The sequence below is a fragment of the Syngnathus acus genome, unplaced genomic scaffold (genome assembly GCF_901709675.1).
Source record: "Syngnathus acus unplaced genomic scaffold, fSynAcu1.2, whole genome shotgun sequence".
Taxonomy (NCBI): domain Eukaryota; kingdom Metazoa; phylum Chordata; class Actinopteri; order Syngnathiformes; family Syngnathidae; genus Syngnathus; species Syngnathus acus.
In genome coordinates this window covers 14,781-32,684 of record NW_023590231.1, presented here as the reverse complement: position 1 = coordinate 32,684, position 17,904 = coordinate 14,781, and the positions used below count along the sequence as shown (strand labels likewise).

Sequence of the window (17,904 nt, the reverse complement as noted above, 5' to 3'; positions counted from 1 at the left end):
CCCATTCAACATTATTGCAATAACGGAAACATGGATCAACACAGTAAAAGGGGCGGACTTTGAGCTGGAGGGATGTGACTTTATACACATAGATTGACAAAACAAAGGTGGAGGAGGAGTTGCGATCTATGTGGAAAAGACATTAAACGTCAGGGTGATAAAGGATATGTCAATGGTAGTTAACAACATATTGGAATGCATAACAATTGAAATACTCAAGGAAAAAAAGAAAAATGTGATCATTAGCTGTATATATCGGACACCAGGTTCTAGCATTGAACTGTTCACAGAATGGATGGAGGAGGTGTTTTCAAAAATCTGTTGCAAAACAATTTTCATCTGTGGGGACTTCAACATTGATTTACTCAATCCAAACAAGCACAAACTGACCGAACACTTTGTTAACACAATATATAGCATGAACTTGTATCCAAAAATCACTAGACCAACCAGAATAACTTCTCACTGTGCCACTCTTATTGATAATATATTCACAAATGACATTTTAAACAACACCATAAGTGGGTTATTAGTCAGCGACATCAGTGACCATTTGCCAGTTTTTATGGTTTTTGATGACAACTATAAAATTATCCAACCGGCCAAAAAACAGGAATACAGAAGAATTAAAACAGAAGAAACAATAAACGCATTTAAAAATGGTTGAATGTCACAAAACTGGGATATTATATACAATGAAAATAATATTAACTGTGCATATGAGGAATTCTTAAAAATTTTCAAAAGGTTTTATGACAAATACTGTCCTGTAAAAGTAAATAATAGGAAACTAAAGTATGTAGATCATCCCTGGATCACAAAGGGCTTACAAAATGCCTGTAAAAAGAAAAATACACTTTACAGAGAATTTATAAGACAGAGAACTAAAGAGTCAGAAAATAAATATAAACAATATAAGAATAAACTAACTAATATTAAAAGAGCTGCTAGAAAAGAATACTATAGTAAAATATTAAATGATAATAAAAATAACACCAAAGAAATATGGAATATAATGAATACTGTAATAAAAAATGGCTCTAAAAAAATTAATTATCCTAAATATTTTATTATCAGGAATACTGAGAAGTATGATATGCAAGAAGTGGCTGATAACTTCAATACATTCTTTGTAAATACGGGACCTGATCTGGCCAAACAAATACCAGATTCAGTAACAACTGAGGAGCAGTGTAATAGTTTAATAGATAGGAATCTGAGCTCAATGTTCCTCAAAGCAGCGGATGAGAAGGAAATTATAAAGATAGTCTCCCAATGCACAAACAAGACATCCAAAGACTGTGATGACATTGATATGATTACCGTAAAACGAGTGATTGAGGGGATCTCTAAACCATTAACATACATCTGTAACCTATCATTTCAGATCGGTATATTTCCAGATAAAATGAAAATAGCAAAAATCATACCTTTGTATAAAACCGGGACCAAACACCACTTCACAAACTACAGACCTGTATCATTACTATCACAATTTTCTAAAATACTGGAAAAACTTTTCAATAAACGACTGGACAAATTTATAGATAAATATAAAATACTCACTGAAAGTCAATATGGATTTAGATCCAACAGAGCAACATCACTGGCACTAATTGACTCAGTGGAGGAAATTACTAACGCAATAGACCTAAAACAATATACAGTTGGGATATTCATTGATCTAAGAAAGGCATTTGACACAATAAATCATGAAATATTATTCAATAAATTACATCGGTATGGCATCAGGGGGAAACCGTTAGAATGGATCAAGAGCTATTTCACAAAAAGGAAGCAGTTTGTGAAGTTGGGTGACACTTGTTCAACGTGGTTGGACATTAGTTGTGGCGTCTCTCAGGGGTCAGTGTTGGGCCCTAAACTTTTTATATTATATATAAATGATATATGCAAGGTATCACATATTTTGAAGATGGTTTTGTTTGCAGATGACACAAATATTTTTTGTTCTGGTAGTGATTTACACACCTTAACAACACTAATAAATAATGAATTAAGCAAATTAAAGGTATGGTTGGACAGCAATAAATTATCCTTAAACCTAAGCAAAACAAGAGTAATACTTTTTGGTAATCACAGAACTAATTTGAAACTAGAGATAAAGCTGGATGTTAATGATGTGACAGCCAAAAAGCTCACCTAAATTCGTACAAAATGACAAAATTGAAAGAATGACGAATGGATGAGGTGCGACAGTGTAGGAATGGAGCAGAATGTTTACAGGAAGGTCACTTGGAGATAAAACCAGCTGGTGCCAGAAGGAGACAGCCAAGGACTCGGCCAAAGATGATCACCAAGGCCGAAAGACAGGATGGAAGACGGCAGCCCCCACACACACACCGAATCGTCCGTAACCAGCACCCACTCCCATTGAATCAAACTCTACTGCGAACTCGCCCCACCCCAACGACTCATCACCCATCAAACTCGCCCCACACCAACTGAATATAAGCTGACCAAAGAACCTTGAACCTTTTCTGAATGGAGACTTTCTGCTCTTGAAAGGCCCAGCGCTGTATTGTACTTTCCTGAAAACAGAGCTTTCTTAACAAGAATTATGATTGAACTCAACCAACCTGTGTAAGTCTAATTTCTGCTTCAGTGTGTTTGCATTTTCCTAAATCTGAAGAAATTAAACGAGCATGCAGTGAGTAAATTGGATAACAAGTGATTGGCAATGGCTTTTGCCGTGAGGCGCAGATAGCGCTCCCTAAATTGTGGACCAAATCCAACAGAATGTTCATTAAATTTCAACATTTTCCTAATGTTCTTGTGCTTCTTTACACCGAAAAAAGGAAAGGCATAATATTTTGGTTATTTATTGCAGACTATGGTTATTTCAACGGTCCGGCCCACTTGACATCTACCGAGGCCACGTGTGGCCCACAATGTGAAATGTGTTTGACACCCCTGATCTAACACAACACAAAATACTATTGCGTAGATACGAGATAACCTATATTCAATTACTTTAACGAACAGCTCGCTCGCCGCTGCCAAAAAGAAAAACACCTTTGTTCGCCAAACATCGTTGAACAAGTGTTGTTATTGCAGTGCGGAAATGTCTGCAAGGACCACAGCAAAGTACGTGGAGGAAAAGGACCGTAGTCGTCGACGACAGGAACATCTTTGGCTGCAGCCTTATGCTGTGTTGCGCAGAGCAGGTTAGTACACGTCTAGTTTCTATTATGAATCCTCTTCCGGTGTTTTTTTTTCGTAGAATTCTATTCAAATCACGTGTGATGGGCAGATTGAAAAAGTCCTTGTATAGTTTTGACCAGTTTCTCTTCAACTGTAACTTTCTTATGTGTTTGTCTTGTTTTGCAGACATCGGTGAAGCTATTCATCCTAAGCAGCTGGAGCCAGAGCGCACTCGCATTAAAGAGGAAGATGTGGGCAAAGAGGTCCATCACTTCAATGAACAAATGGAGCCGAAGTTTCTTTGCACCATAAAAGAGGAGGAAGAGCCGGAGCAGCCTTGTAATAAAGAGGAGGGAGAAGACTCCTGCGACATTAAAAAGGAAGAAGAGGAGGATGCTTGCAAGATACCATTGACTGGCGTTCCTGTGAAGAGTTTAGATAAGGGTCAACATGAGGTGAGCAAAGGGGCGGTGTTGGGGTAGTGCTCACTCTAACTTATTTTGCAAGAACCACACTGGAGACAAGTTAGTCGTTTCAGACACCTGCAGGCGGAGAGTTCACTCGTCGCTGTGCTTACAGCGATGGTCGAATGAAGTCTGACTCAGGCCTCATCAGGTGCATATTTATTGAGAGAAACAGAGTGGGGTTGAAAGTGGGGGTGTGGGAACACAGGATGGGGTGAAGCCGCTTCCCTGCTGATCAAAGCATAGCAGGGGGCCTTTTGCGACTTTGTGTAAACCAAGCAACTTTGATTGCTTCCTCTGCAGCTAGTCAATCAGGTGAAAAGATCTTAGGACTTTGGTCTACTACTTTTGTTAAGACAGGACAAGCTAGGTAAATTATTACAGGTTACATTCCAACATAATCATACGATGAAGATATTCTGCAAACCCTAACAGGCGGAGCCTCCAAGCTGCAGCTCAAGTCAACAAATGACTAGAGAAGGTGATGGAGACCACTGTGGAGGATCACAAGCAGCTCCACCATCAGATAGTGATGACGTGTCGTCACATGTTCCTGCTGCTGCTGCTACTGCTGCTTCTGATGATGAGTCTCAAAACAAACACAGGCAATGTTCTCAGTGTGGGAAATGTTGTGCTAATAACAGTGTTTTGAAACAACACATGAAAATGCACACAAAAAAGAAAACCTTTTCCTGCTCAACTTGTGGCCAAAAATTCAGTCGAAGGGGAAATTTAACTGTGCACACAAGAATCCACACTGGTGAGAAACCTTTTTCATGCTCACTTTGTGGCCAAAAATTCAGTCAGGAGGGCAATTTAAAAATGCACACAAGAACCCACACTGGTGAGAAACCTTTTTCATGCTCACTTTGTGGCCAAACATTCAGTCAGGGGGCACATTTAAAAACGCACACAAGAACCCACACTGGTGAGAAACCTTTTTCATGCTCACTTTGTGGCCAAAAATTCAGTCAGGAGGCACATTTAAAAATGCACACAAGAACCCACACTGGTGAGAAACCTTTTTCATGCTCACTTTGTGGCCAACAATTCTCTCAGCAGGGAACCTTAAAGAGTCATACCAGAACCCACACTGGTGAGAAACCTTTTTCATGCTCACTTTGTGGCCAAAAATTCAGTCAGAGGGGCAATTTAAAAAGGCACACAAGAACCCACACTGGTGAGAAACCTTTTTCATGCTCAGTTTGTGGCCAAAAATTCTCTCGCATGGCAAACGTAATCAGGCACACAGTAGCCCACACCTAACCCTGTTGCCTGCTCAGTCACTTGGCAAAGAGTCTGTCAGGCAACAAAGACAGGGAACCAAGTGCAGCACGATCCTTTAATGGTGAGAGGGAAAACGGGGACGTAGAACGAGCAAGTAGTCAGGGCAGGCGGCGATCTGGAGCGTGGTCGAAGGTCAAGCAAGTAGTCAGGACAGGCGGCGATCTGGAGCGTGGTCGAAGTTCAAGGAAGCAGTTGGCTACAAAGTTTGGTCCGGGGACAAAAAGGCAGCAGTATCACGTGCAGGGTAATCAGACGAACTGACAACTACTGGCAGAACACAGAGAGGTTAAATGGGGAGCCTAACGAGCTGTAGCAGGTGCTAGCAATTACATGGGTCGGGCTCGGCTGGAAGTCAGGTGACGTGGGAACCTGACAGAACCCCCCCCCAAGGGACGGCCCCCGACGTCCCAAAAACAGAACCCCAAGACGGAGCAGGAGACCGGGCGGGAGGGGGGGAACCCAAGACGTGCGGCAGTCAATAGTCCGAATCAGAACATGTCGCCCAAGCCCCGTCATCAGGCGGCACTACCGCCCAGTCCACCTTCCCAGCAGCGGCATCGGGAGACGCCGACCAGGGGGCCGGCGCGGGAACCGGACGGGTCCCTACCGGACGACTCCGAGCAGGAAGCCGGTCAGACCCTAACACCCCGCCCACCGGAGCAGAACCCGGCTGCGGACGTCGCAACGGCAGCGGAGTAAGGGCCCGGGCCATCCGCTGCGGCCGACGGCGAGACCGGACCCGCGGCCGCTGCCCACGGATTGGAGAAGCGGAGGGCCGAGAGGCAAGGGCGCGGGCTGGAGTCGAGTAGTGGTTCTGGGACAGGGACTCGCGACAGGTAGTGGGGGGCAAGAAAACCGACCCCACACGGATCCCTGCTTGGCGGGTGTCCTTAGGTCTCGTCGGACAAGAGACCACCCAGTGACCCTCACCCCCGCAGTACAGGCAAAGCCCCTCTCTGATGCGCTGACTGCGTTTCCTCACAGAGAGAGAGGTGCGTCCGATCTCCATCGGTTCTGACCAGCTGGGCTGGGTGTGAGGAGCAGTAAAGGCGCGCTGACTTACGTGGACAGGGTCCCTGGCGGACGACAGGTCAGGTGAAAAAAACGGTGCTCTCCCTGACACCCGAGGTGTCGGGCTGATGTCACGGCGACGGGGGGGCGGAGACACTCTCCTCTCCTCGCGTCGCCTCGACTGGATCCGCCGGTCCACCCGTACTGCCAGGTCCATGGCCACTTCAAGGGTCTGTGGGCGCTCGCAGGACACCAACTCGTCCTTGATATATTCCGCGAGTCCGTGGATGAAGGCACCGACGAGAGCCGGGGTGTTCCAGTCGCTACGACGCGCCACCGTCTGGAACCGGATGGCGTACTGGGCGACGGACCTGCTGCCTTGGCGCAGCGTGAGGAGCTCTGTGGAGGCGTCCTCCGAGGCGGAGCCCAAGTCAAACACGCGCAGGATCTCAGCGGCGAAGGCGTCAAACGACGAACAGGCGGGTCCCTGCCGCTCGTATTCTGCCGTTCCCCACAGCCATGCCTCGCCCGTCAGGTGAGTGAGCACGAAACCCACCTTGGCTGGTTCCGTGGCAAATGTGACGGGCTGGAGGTCGAACAAGACGCGGCAGTTCGTCAGAAAGGCCCGGACGTACTTGGGGTCACCGTCGAACCTCGCGAGGTTGCTGAGTCTGGGCTCAGGGACGTCCACGTACTGCCCGGGTGCCGAGGCAGGACGGGGCGTGGTCATAACGGTGGGCTGATCGGCGGGGCTGAGCGGCACGGATGTGGACAGAGTTGGCGCAAACCGATCTGCAGCAGCCAGAGGAGCCAAGTCTCTGTGGTCCCTGAGAGCCTCTACCAGTTCCTGGTGGAGCTGATGGTGCCGCTGCTGGACGACCCTAGTTAACGCCGCCATCTCCTCTGTGGTCTTGCCGAGCTCCCACTCCGTGTGGGTCAAGCGGGCCATGTCTAGGGAATCGTGCGCTGGTTGCATTTCTGGTCAGTTCGTTCTGTCAGGCAACAAAGACAGGGAACCAAGTGCAGCACGATCCTTTAATGGTGAGAGGGAAAACGGGGACGTAGAACGAGCAAGTAGTCAGGGCAGGCGGCGATCTGGAGCGTGGTCGAAGGTCAAGCAAGTAGTCAGGACAGGCGGCGATCTGGAGCGTGGTCGAAGTTCAAGGAAGCAGTTGGCTACAAAGTTTGGTCCGGGGACAAAAAGGCAGCAGTATCACGTGCAGGGTAATCAGACGAACTGACAACTACTGGCAGAACACAGAGAGGTTAAATGGGGAGCCTAACGAGCTGTAGCAGGTGCTAGCAATTACATGGGTCGGGCTCGGCTGGAAGTCAGGTGACGTGGGAACCTGACAGAGTCACTGGCTCACCTGGAGGAGAGGAACACCCACGTGCGGTTGCTGTTCCTGGACTTCAGCTCAGCGTTTAACACATCATTCCACAACATCTGGTGGAAAAACTGGAACACCTGGGCTTCAGCACCCCCCTTCGAAACTGGCTGCTAGACTTCCTCACCAACAGACCTCAGTCAGTCCGGGTCGGACAGAACACCTCAGATGTCATCACCCTCAGCACAGGCTCCCCTCAGGGCTGCGTCCTGAGCCCCCTGCTGTTCACCCTGATGACACACGACTGCGCCCCCAGGTTCACCACCAATCACATCGTGAAGTTTGCAGACGACACAACGGTGGTGGGCCTCATCAGGGACAACAACGACCTGGACTACAGAGAGGAGGTGGAGCAGTTGGTGGGCTGGTGCAGAGAAAATAGCCTGATCCTGAATGTGGAGAAGACGAAGGAGATCATCGTCAACTTCAGGAAGAACCAGCCTCACCACGCTCCACTGATCATCAACAGCTCAGCTGTGGAGGTGGTCAGCAGCACTAAATTCCTGGGAGTCCACATCACAGACGACCTCACCTGGACTGTGAACACCACAACACTGGTCAAGAGGGCACAGAAGCGCTTTTACTTCCTGCGGAGGATGAGGAGAGCCCACCTGCCCCCACCCATCATGAGGACGTTCTACCGAAGCACCATAGAGAGCATTCTGACAAGCTGTCTCTCGGTGTGGTGTGGAGGTTGCAGCGCCTCCGATTGGAAGAACCCGAGGAGAGTGGTGAGGACAGCAGAGAGGATCATCGGGGCTCCTCTTCCCTCCATTCAGGACTTGTCATCCCAGCGCTGCGTGTCCCGAGCCCGTAATATTATCAGTGACCCATCACACCCCCACCATGGACTGTTCTCCCTGCTGCCCTCTGGGAAGAGGTTTCGCAGCATCCGCTGCAGGTCCACCAGGTTCTGCAATAGCTTTTTCCCTGCTGTCGTCAGACTGTTGAACATTCAAACGTAGCATTCCTCTGCACACTTGTAAATACTGCTTTTGTCTCCTGCACTGTTTACATACTTTATCACTGCTGCACTTTGTACTTTATACTTATCTTATTTCGTCTTTTTATATAGAATGTCACTTTTTAACCAGCCGCAATACCACTACATTGTTGAGCTCAGTGGCCTAGTGGTAGAGTGTCCACCCTGAGACTGGAAGGTTGTGGGTTCAAACCCCGGCCGGGTCATACCAAAGACTATAAAAATGGGACCCATTGCCTCCCTGCTTGGCACTCAGCATTAAGGGTTGGAATTGGGGGGTTCGATCACCAACTGATTCCCGAGCGCGGCACCGCTGCTGCTCACTGCTCCCCTCTCCCCCAGGGGATGGATTAAAATCACACGGGGATGGGTTAAATGCAGAGGACAAATTTCACCACACCCAGGTGTGTGTGTGACGATCATTGGGACTTTAATCTTTTAATCTTTTTAAAGCCGTATGCAACGAAATTTCGTTTTGTGTACACCTAGTGTTGACAAAATGACAATAAAGTTTGTCTAAGTCTAAGACTATTGAGGATTCTGAGTGTCTTGGGGAGATGAGCAATGATCCATGACGTTCTCACCTTCTATTTGAGCAGACTCCGAGTTGATGCGTCAATGATAATTCTATTCTAGTATGTACCTTTTTAATTGAGATGCTGAACCCCTTTCCTTTACTATAGTGAGAAATTCATATTTTAGTTATAGTACTGAATTTGAAAATATAGTTAACCAGCCTCGGGATGACAATAGTTATGTATTTGTCATTATACTTTGTTTATTTTGGTTTTAGTTGTGGTTTTTAACTGCAATTAGTTTTAATTCATATTCAGGACAAGTTTTTCTTAGTGTCTGTTTAGGGTTTTGTTTTGTTCAGCCTTTCATGTTCATAAAATGAAAAAAAAAGTGTTGGATATCCCACATTTTTCTTCAACAGTTTTGTTTTTTTACTTTGGCTTGCTAGTAACACTTTAAATTGTACTTGAGATGCATTAAGACATTTCATTAAAGAGTTGTTTACTTCTCAGTACACAGTCTCAACCTCATATGCTGCTTCTTATTTATATTAATAGAGTCTTTTAAAATAGGATCCTAATTAAGACTGTTGATCTGTCAAGTCAAGTTTATTTATATAGCCCTAAATCACAGGCAAGTCTCAAAGGGCTTCACATGTACAAAACAAATTGACAATTCTCGAACATCCCCTGATCTTAAATTCCCAGGAGGGCAAGGAAAAACAAACAAACAAAACTACTGGGGGAAACCTTGAGAAAAGACTACAGATGTGAGGATCCCTCTTCCAGAACGACCAGGCTGCAATGGAATCCAGAGAGGGCACATAGAAATGTGTCATTTGTACATGTGACAATGACAAATAAAGATCTATTCTATTCTATTTGTTGTTTTAGTCTCAGTTTCTATTCTTGCAATGTGACGTCCGGAGCTTTGAGCTGCTTGAGGAAACCGTGGTTGGGCAGGACGCAACGGCGTTGTTTCACAGGTCCTCTCAATGGAAACACAATGTGGAACTATTAACATCTATTTGAGTTTTTTTTTTTTTTTTTTAAACGTGCACAAAATGTTTTTCTTACACGTGTGGTGAATTGTCTTCGCTGCTCCGCTGGTCTCCAAAAAACACTTGGTAGAAGGTGGCTGGCTCAGAGAAGGTAAACTTCAGTGACACGCGGCTGATTGGGAAACGATTTTATTCAACTGATGTCAGAATGAAGTTCCTCCAAATATTCGAGTGGCTCAAAGGCAAAGATGTTAGATGCTTGCTCCAGTCTGCCAGGCATCGCATCTTTTATACCTGGCGAGACTCATGATCTCATCGCTTTGAATAACAGCTGCGGTTTGTGTCTCACTATACCGTGTTTTTCCATGCAAAATGCGCCCCCGTGCATAATACTAAAAATGGCATGTCGATGCTGGAAAAAAGCCTGTACCCATGTATAATACGCACCCAAATTTTGACTCCTACTTAAGTCCGTAAACGTAAAATGATTTCGGGAAAAAGATCATCTTTGGGAACAACCGGATGTTATTCTGCCGGTCAGTATCACTGCGCATGCGCTAGCAAACTCGATAGCGGAGAAATGTTTCGGATTTGCGTAGGGTACATTGTGACAGCAAACGAGCAGGTGATCGAGCAAGCGTCTGATACGAGAGCATTGTGTTCGTATGGAGCGTGTTTGAAGTGAACAGCAGAGAAGAAAGGAACAAGGCAAAGTGTTGTGAAATAAAATATTACCGACCTGTAATACGCATTTTGTTATTTGCTGATTGAAACTGCTAATTAAACTGTGAATTGAAACTAATAGGTAGAGAACTGAACTCTCGCTCTTTATATAGCTGACGTGTCTTGCGCATCCGTTTTGCGCATACTGTAACTGCATCTGAGGCCTGAGGCAGTATTTCAGCTCAAAGTATTTTTGTTCATGCCTATTAACGGTGATCAATGAGGCGGAACATTTTTCTTTGAGCTGAAATACGGCCTCAGATGCAGTTACACATACTGTCATGGCGGCCTCCGCATGATATTCGGTCTGCGATGGAGATTAAAAAACAAACAATATTTGACAATAACACACCATCAAGGATGGATGGCACCATCGCGTCAAACGATGTGTCCTCAATTATGAACTGACTCTCTGCTGTGTTTCTTTGAGAAGCCTTTGATGTTAGCAGGGGGTTTCTACACTTGCACTGATGGTAACGAAAGATACTTTAAGCGATTCTTTTTTATCTGGCAAGCTTAATGAAAGATTAATGGGTTTGATATTTCCCCTTGTGGATTGAATTGTGTGTAAGGACGGACATCATATTACAACGGTATGAATTGTAAACCCAGTGTGGATTTCCAGGAGGTCCTGAGTGTGCTACAGAGTTTTATTCCTACCTAGTGGGGATGTAACCCGAATTTGCACATGACTTTAAAGGTTTTAGCATTTGAGTCCAAGTGTTGTTTGTTACTTTGGTTTATTTTTGGGGTTCCTCATCTTTAACTTTCACTGGAACAGGTGGCAGCTGAGTGTAAATAAGAATCAGCACTACCACATCTGAGACCATAGTACTCAGTCGGGTGAGGTTGAGTGCCCTTTATTGCTCGGGGATGAGATCCTGCCCCAGGTGGAAGAGTTCAAGTATTTGGGACTTTGTTTATGAATGACAGATGAAAGGAACATGTAGTAATGCATGTAGTATTGTTGTTGTTTTTTGCTTTGTACTTTTTAAATGAACTATTGCATATTTTTCTTCAATTGTCATAGAAAGGGTAATATAGTTTTGTTATTGTTTTAACTTGAAACACATCCATCCATCCATCCATCCATCCATCCATCCCCTTATTACCTATCATTATTATTATTAGATTCCTTCATCCAAAAAATTTACACATTGACACCAAATATGTTGATATGCTTCAACAGAAGATTTGAATTGAATTGAATTTATACCAGACGATCTCAGCTTTGTAATAGCCTGTGTATGTTTATGATTTAAAGGTGTTTCCAGGAGTGCATCTTTGCATATACTGCCAATGAATGAAATTGCTTTGCATTGCTGCTGTACCTGCAAACGCACCACTGCACAATTGTTAAATTTGACAATGGCCCTTGCTTCTTTCGGAGGGCCATTATGACTGTCAACCCAAATAAATGTATGAGAACCTCGTATTATATACAGTGCAAGCTACAACACAAACTGACAAATAACTCGTTTTCAAATCAGACGAGTAAAAACTGGTCAAATATTTGAAAAAAAGATATTGTGAAAAGTGAAGACAATTTGCAATTCTAGTAATGACACACGAATTTGATGCACAATTTGTCTTCGCGGGCCACATCAAATGATGTGGTGGACCGTATCTGGCCCCCGGGCCTTGAGTTTGACAACAATGTGTTAAACGGATTACTGCGCTGAAAACAAATAGTTCCGCAAACAATTCGGAAATAACATTTTGCCGGACTTCGTATCGTATTTGATTAAATTCTAAATAAAGGCATATTTGATTTGCAAACTAATTTTGTTGAAGTATGGTTAACGCGGCGACCTACAGTATGTTGCACGCGGAATGATTTTGCAAGGCTCATCTCGCAAATGCGCCACATCAATGATCGCCAACTTGTTAAATAGACCACAGAATGTTTAGTTCGTCGACAGACTTCGTTGTTTGTGCGTAAGTATGCGAAACAACATGTATATCATGTATCGGAACTTTGAACGTAAATGCTTTATTTCTGTTATTTGTTTGTTATGGCGAGGTATCGAAATAGAATTATTGGACTAATCGCCTTTTTGATTCATCATTTAACCTACATGAATATTGAAATGTATTGTGGCCCGATGATGCCGTCAAATGCGCATTGGATAGATATTGGGTTTTATAGCTTTACTTGTGGCTGTCGTGGTATTTATTTAAATTAGCTAAGGTTAGCACAGTTGTCAGGACTGTCACAATGAGCAGGTGCGAACTGGGGCCTACTAAACAGCAAACCACGATTGATAGTTAAATGTTTTCATTGATGCTCGTGTTCGAACGCTTGGCGAAGTGTGCCCGGTGGACTCTTGTGTAGAATGTTAATTTTTAAAATCTTTATTTGAGGAAACTTTGAGATTGAGGGGAAATGGCCAGTCAAGAGAAAATGCCCGTTCGCGGACGCTCGCGATCAAGAGGCAGAGCACGTGGTCAGGATCCTGGGCCGCCTGGGGTAAGTCAAGTTCAAATTTCTTAACTATGTGAGTGTAATTGGAGCTTTATACATGATCCATATATGCTATATGCTATACAAAAATGGTATTACTGATCAAATATGTGAGTATTAGACAGGTTAGCCAGTTATTCCCATTTCAGGGCTGGGCAAATAATTTTTCATTGGGGCCATCATCATTAGATTTGACTGAAGTTCTGTGATCCACACTTCTGCCTCAGGTTCTCCATAGAGTTGAGCACAGTCTCACTACGCAGCACCTTGTGGCTCACGTCGGTGCACAGCATGACGGACGAAAAGAGAGGAAGAGTCGAAGACCTAATGGCAATCACTTATGCCAAACAGCGGGAATATATCAACGCAAATCCTCCCCCAAGTATTCCGAATGTGGGTAAAGAGTGGCCGTTCCTGTTTTCACCGAAGTTTTTATTGTCACACTTCACCACTCTCACCAATGTTGACATATGCACAACACTGAATGAAGACTTGGAGAAAAAAAGTAGAAGAGTTCTGGATTTCTTCAGAAGTCAGATTAGAAGGTGGGGGAAGGAAGTAAGAGCTGCCCTGAAGGAAGCTCCAAAGGAGGACCGAGAAGGAACTAATGGCCTATCAGCGATGCTTGTGATGTTGGCACACTTCAAAGAGCAAGAAGATTCACTTTTTCTCCTTGCTGATGTAAGCGCCTTCATTATGTATATATTTTATTTACAGTTTGAAACAGTTCATTTTCACATTTAGTGCTACCAGAATCATTTTCTCTGCTTAGAGTAAAACATTTTAACCCCCCCCCCCAAAAAAAACTTTGTTGCAGGTTGGTGAGCCTCCAATGGCATCTTGTACTTGGGTTCAAGTACTAAATGCAGGTTTGCGTCTGGCAATCCTGTCTTCCTAGGAGTTTGTAGTTTAAGTTTGTTAATCGTTTGATAAAGTGGGTTGGTGCGCCCAGTTGGAGCCGCAGCGATCGCTGAAACGGTTTCAGAAGGGCTCCCCATCTTGAAGGTGAGTGTTCATTTGGCCTGTCTGTGGTATATTACAATTTATTAGACTGGCATGATAAAATAAACTTCATCTCCTCTCTGACCAACCAAATACTCGGTTACAATAAACAGGAACTTAATCTGTCATTCGGAGAGATAACCGAAGATGCTGCACTGGCTGTGGCCCATGCTGTCAAGAACAAGAATCAGATGGAAAAACTGGATTTAAATGGTAAAAGAAAAAGTGTATGCCTCTGCTGTGACTACATATAACACGCTCAACCTCGTGTTTGGCAGGAAACTGTCTGGGAGAGGAAGGCTGCAAAGTTCTGAGAGATTTCATGGAAGACAGCAACATGGCTGAGCTTCTGACGTCGCTCAGGTAACGTTCAAGTTAATTTACATTTGTGTTTATAACACAATTTTGTTGATTATCAAAATTGTTGTTGTTTTTTTGTAGTGATGATGAGGGTGAACCAGGAGACGATGATGATGATGATGGCGATGACGAGGAGGTGGATGAAGAGGAGGAAGAGGATGAGGAAGATGAGGAGGAAGAAGAGGAGCAAGATTTAAACATTGGCAGCAAGGTAAGTCGGATCAGCAAGTTGAATAATACAGATAGACTTACCGTATTTTCCGCCTTTTTCCTGCAGGCACAAATTCAAGTGCTGACTCAGGAAAACGTTGACCTGCTCGAAAAGCTAACGTCAGAGGAGAATAAGCGGAGAGAGCTGGCGGTGGGACAGGTACTGCTTAGTGCATCGTGATGTTTATGTGAATCATAAACCAAACCATTCATTTATTTCCCTGAATGGTTGGCATCATGATCTAAATTGGGCCCAATACCAATTCTCTGAATACACTGCCCTTTCAAATTTGTTTGAAGACAGTCTGCTTTTCCATTCCAATCAGTATTGATTCAGAACCCACTCAGCAGTCAACCATGTAATTAAGGGAACTTTATTAAGAGTGCTCAAGTTTATTTTTTTATTATTTACAATATGTGTGTTGCCGCTGCTTTACTCGGATCTTATTTTAACGTTCCAAAAGAGCCCTGAAAATTCTTGTTCTTTCCCTGTAGAAGGACACTGTGTATCTGGAGCAAGAGCTGGAAAGCCTCAAGGTGGTGCTGGATATCAAAAACAAACAAATTCACCAACAGGAGAAGAAGATGATTCAAATTGATGAACTGGTAAGTTCTAGAATAGAGACAAGGCATGTTATACAACCTGTTATACAAGAATTAAAATTGTCGTGCTGTCAAGCATTGCATTGTTCACATGTTTTGTCTGCCAGCTTGAGAAAAATGGGAAGTTAGACGAAAGCCTTAAGAAGGTCCAGCAGGAGAACGAGGACCTCAAAGCTCGCATTGAGAGATACTCTATGCTCTCAAAGTAAGTCGTGGTCAATCTTCTTCATCGCGCATAGGAGATCACATTTGCTGCCCTAGGAACTTGCTCATTTTAAAGCTGCACTCTACGGGATTTCGCGTTTCAAATTGCTACTGCCACCTGTGGCCAAAAAGATAAATTGAACCCTCCTTACTTCGCGTGTATGGTTAAACTTGTGTACTTACAGTAGCTTTACCCCAGAGTTTGGTTATCCATTTTGACGCATTTTATGAACATAACATATACAGTGTGCCTCCCGAATCTTGATGTCTTTCCGCAAAGTAATACGGCTTCACTTGAATTTCATCCGCTTGTTAATGCACATAATGCATGAGGAAGTTTCGAACATGCGCTCAGGTCATCTATAATCATTCATTTTCTGTTTTGATTGGTGGTGTGTTTTTGACGGTCTTGCAGGTTGTTTAAGCTGATGTATTTGTAACTTGCAGACAGTTGCTTGCAGAGCAGGCTGTGCTGCAAGAATCCCTTCAGAAGGAGTCCAAGGTGAACAAGCATTTGTCGATGGACATTGAAAAGCTGCTCTGGAAACTCCACAACGGGGAACCAAGCAGCTCACAAGGCATCCCCTAGCTCTGCAACTCCATCCCGGTTCATCAACCTCCCATCTATCCAAGACTTGTACATGATCTTTTCTGCAGTCCTGATTGTCCGTTGCAGTCTGTGCTTGTCTTGTTTGGAGGCTGATCCAAACCAGACAGTGATGGAGGTGCAGAGGACAGACTGGATGATGGCAGTGTAGAAAGTCTTCAGAAGCTCTCGCGGCAGGTTGAACTTCTTGAGCTGTCTCAGGAAGTACAGCCTCTGCTGGGCCTTCTTCCGGACAGAGTCTATGTGGCCGGTCCATTTCAGGTCCCGAGAGATTGTGGTTCCCAGGAACTTGAAGGTGTCTGTGGAGAGAATAGTATTACTGCGGATAGTGAGGGGTAAAAGTGGTGAAGGGTCTCGCCTGAAATCCACTGTCAAATGCTTGAATGTGCAATTGGAAACGAACGGTGAATTTGTAAATCATTGTAATTTTTTAATATACCTTTTACACATCCCAACCTTCATGGGAATTGGGGCTTGTCTTTGTTATTTGAGGGGATGAAGTCTAAGGTGACTTTTTACCTGCCGATTGTAGTACATGTGGCACAGCTTGTAGGTGAGCCGCTGCATATGGTCAGGTTTCAGTCCACTTGTATCATACACAACATTGTAGTGGGTAGGAGAGACACTTCCAAAGGTGACAGCCTGGCTAATCATGTAGAAATCGTACCTGGCAAATAGGTCAAAAATCATTTTTGTCCTTCCAAAGGAAACACCATGACAATGATTATGGATAAGCAAAAAGGCTTCAAATGTACCACTCCGGAGTCGACGACTGTCCCTGGAGGTGGGTTTAAGACCTTTCCATTGCTGTGCTCAAAGAGGGTTAGGGTCAGGGTCAGGGTTAGGGTTAGGGTTAGGATTGCGATGGGAGCCCCCCCTCCCAGAGGAGGGAAAGGGTTAGGGTTAGGGTTAGGTATTTTGAGTTTGTCTCGCTAAACCTTCCCCAAAGGGTCCGCCGACCCTGTCGGTTAGGGTTAGGGTTAGGTATTTTGAGTTTGTCTCGCTAAACCTTCCCCAAAGGGTCCGCCGACCATGTCGGTTAGATAGAAGGCAACGGAAGGCACGGGCCTACGCATGTCCCCGCAGTAAACCCGCCGTACCAGGTCACATAAAATCTGGATTGGGTACGAAGGACGGCGAAGTGAGAATGCACCTCTGCCAGAACCTCCCCCGAGTAGCTGAGGCGCTACCCAGGTCTTCGGCCAGCAAGATGGAAAAAAAGGGTGAAAAGTGAGAGAAGAAAATCAGAGAAACCAACCTAAACTTCCAACCCTGGATTATATTATGCCTATTCACTTTGCATTATTCTTGACCTAATGTGTTGTTTTTATATTCAACCAACTATTTTCCTTAGAGATTAAGGTTAGGGTTAGGGTAAGGGTCAGGGTTAGGGTCAGGGCTAGGGGTCAAGGGTTAAGGTTAGGGTTAGGGTTTAGGGTTAGGGGCAGCCGAGGCGCCAACCAGGTCCCTAACCAGCAAGACGGAAAAACAGTGAAAAGCTACCGAAAAGTACAGACCTACAAGACTAACCTTGTCTTAAATACAAGACCACCCTTGTCTTAAATACAAGACCACCCTTGTCTTAAATTGTGTCCATTAACTCTTAGTTGTGTTTGAACTCATATATTTTTTTGTTAAAAAAAACAGTTTTGTTTAGAAAGGGTCCTTGTTGTAGGTAATTTGGATGTCAAAATTTTGTAGACACCTCATCAGTAGTGGACCTTGGGGTCTTAGAGTGTTTCGGCCATTATCACCAGACACCCTCGCCCAAGGGAGGCCCCGCCGGGGTCGATCAAGCCCCGGAGTGTGTCTACTTCGTCAATTGAAATTCCAGTTGCTTGTCCAGTTAACTGTCCAGCTTTAACGCAGACAGAGTAGATCAATTGGTCAGTCTTCTAGTCCTTTTGTTGTACTGATTTGT

At 44.6% G+C, this 17,904-nt stretch overlaps 2 long non-coding RNA genes across 2 annotated transcripts; one reads left to right on the top strand and one right to left on the bottom strand.

Annotated features, from left to right (window-relative positions):
- Window positions 1-101: 101 nt before the first annotated feature.
- On the bottom strand, window positions 102-9,588 carry LOC119119016. Its single transcript, XR_005097052.1, has 3 exons — window positions 9,576-9,588; window positions 2,408-2,413; window positions 102-1,475 (listed from the first exon to the last, which is right to left on the bottom strand). It is a non-coding gene; the product is annotated as an uncharacterized LOC119119016 (long non-coding RNA).
- A 4,346-nt stretch (window positions 9,589-13,934) lies between these two features.
- LOC119119013 lies at window positions 13,935-14,490 on the top strand. Its single transcript, XR_005097049.1, has 4 exons — window positions 13,935-14,002; window positions 14,113-14,212; window positions 14,278-14,362; window positions 14,441-14,490. It is a non-coding gene; the product is annotated as an uncharacterized LOC119119013 (long non-coding RNA).
- Window positions 14,491-17,904: the final 3,414 nt, after the last annotated feature.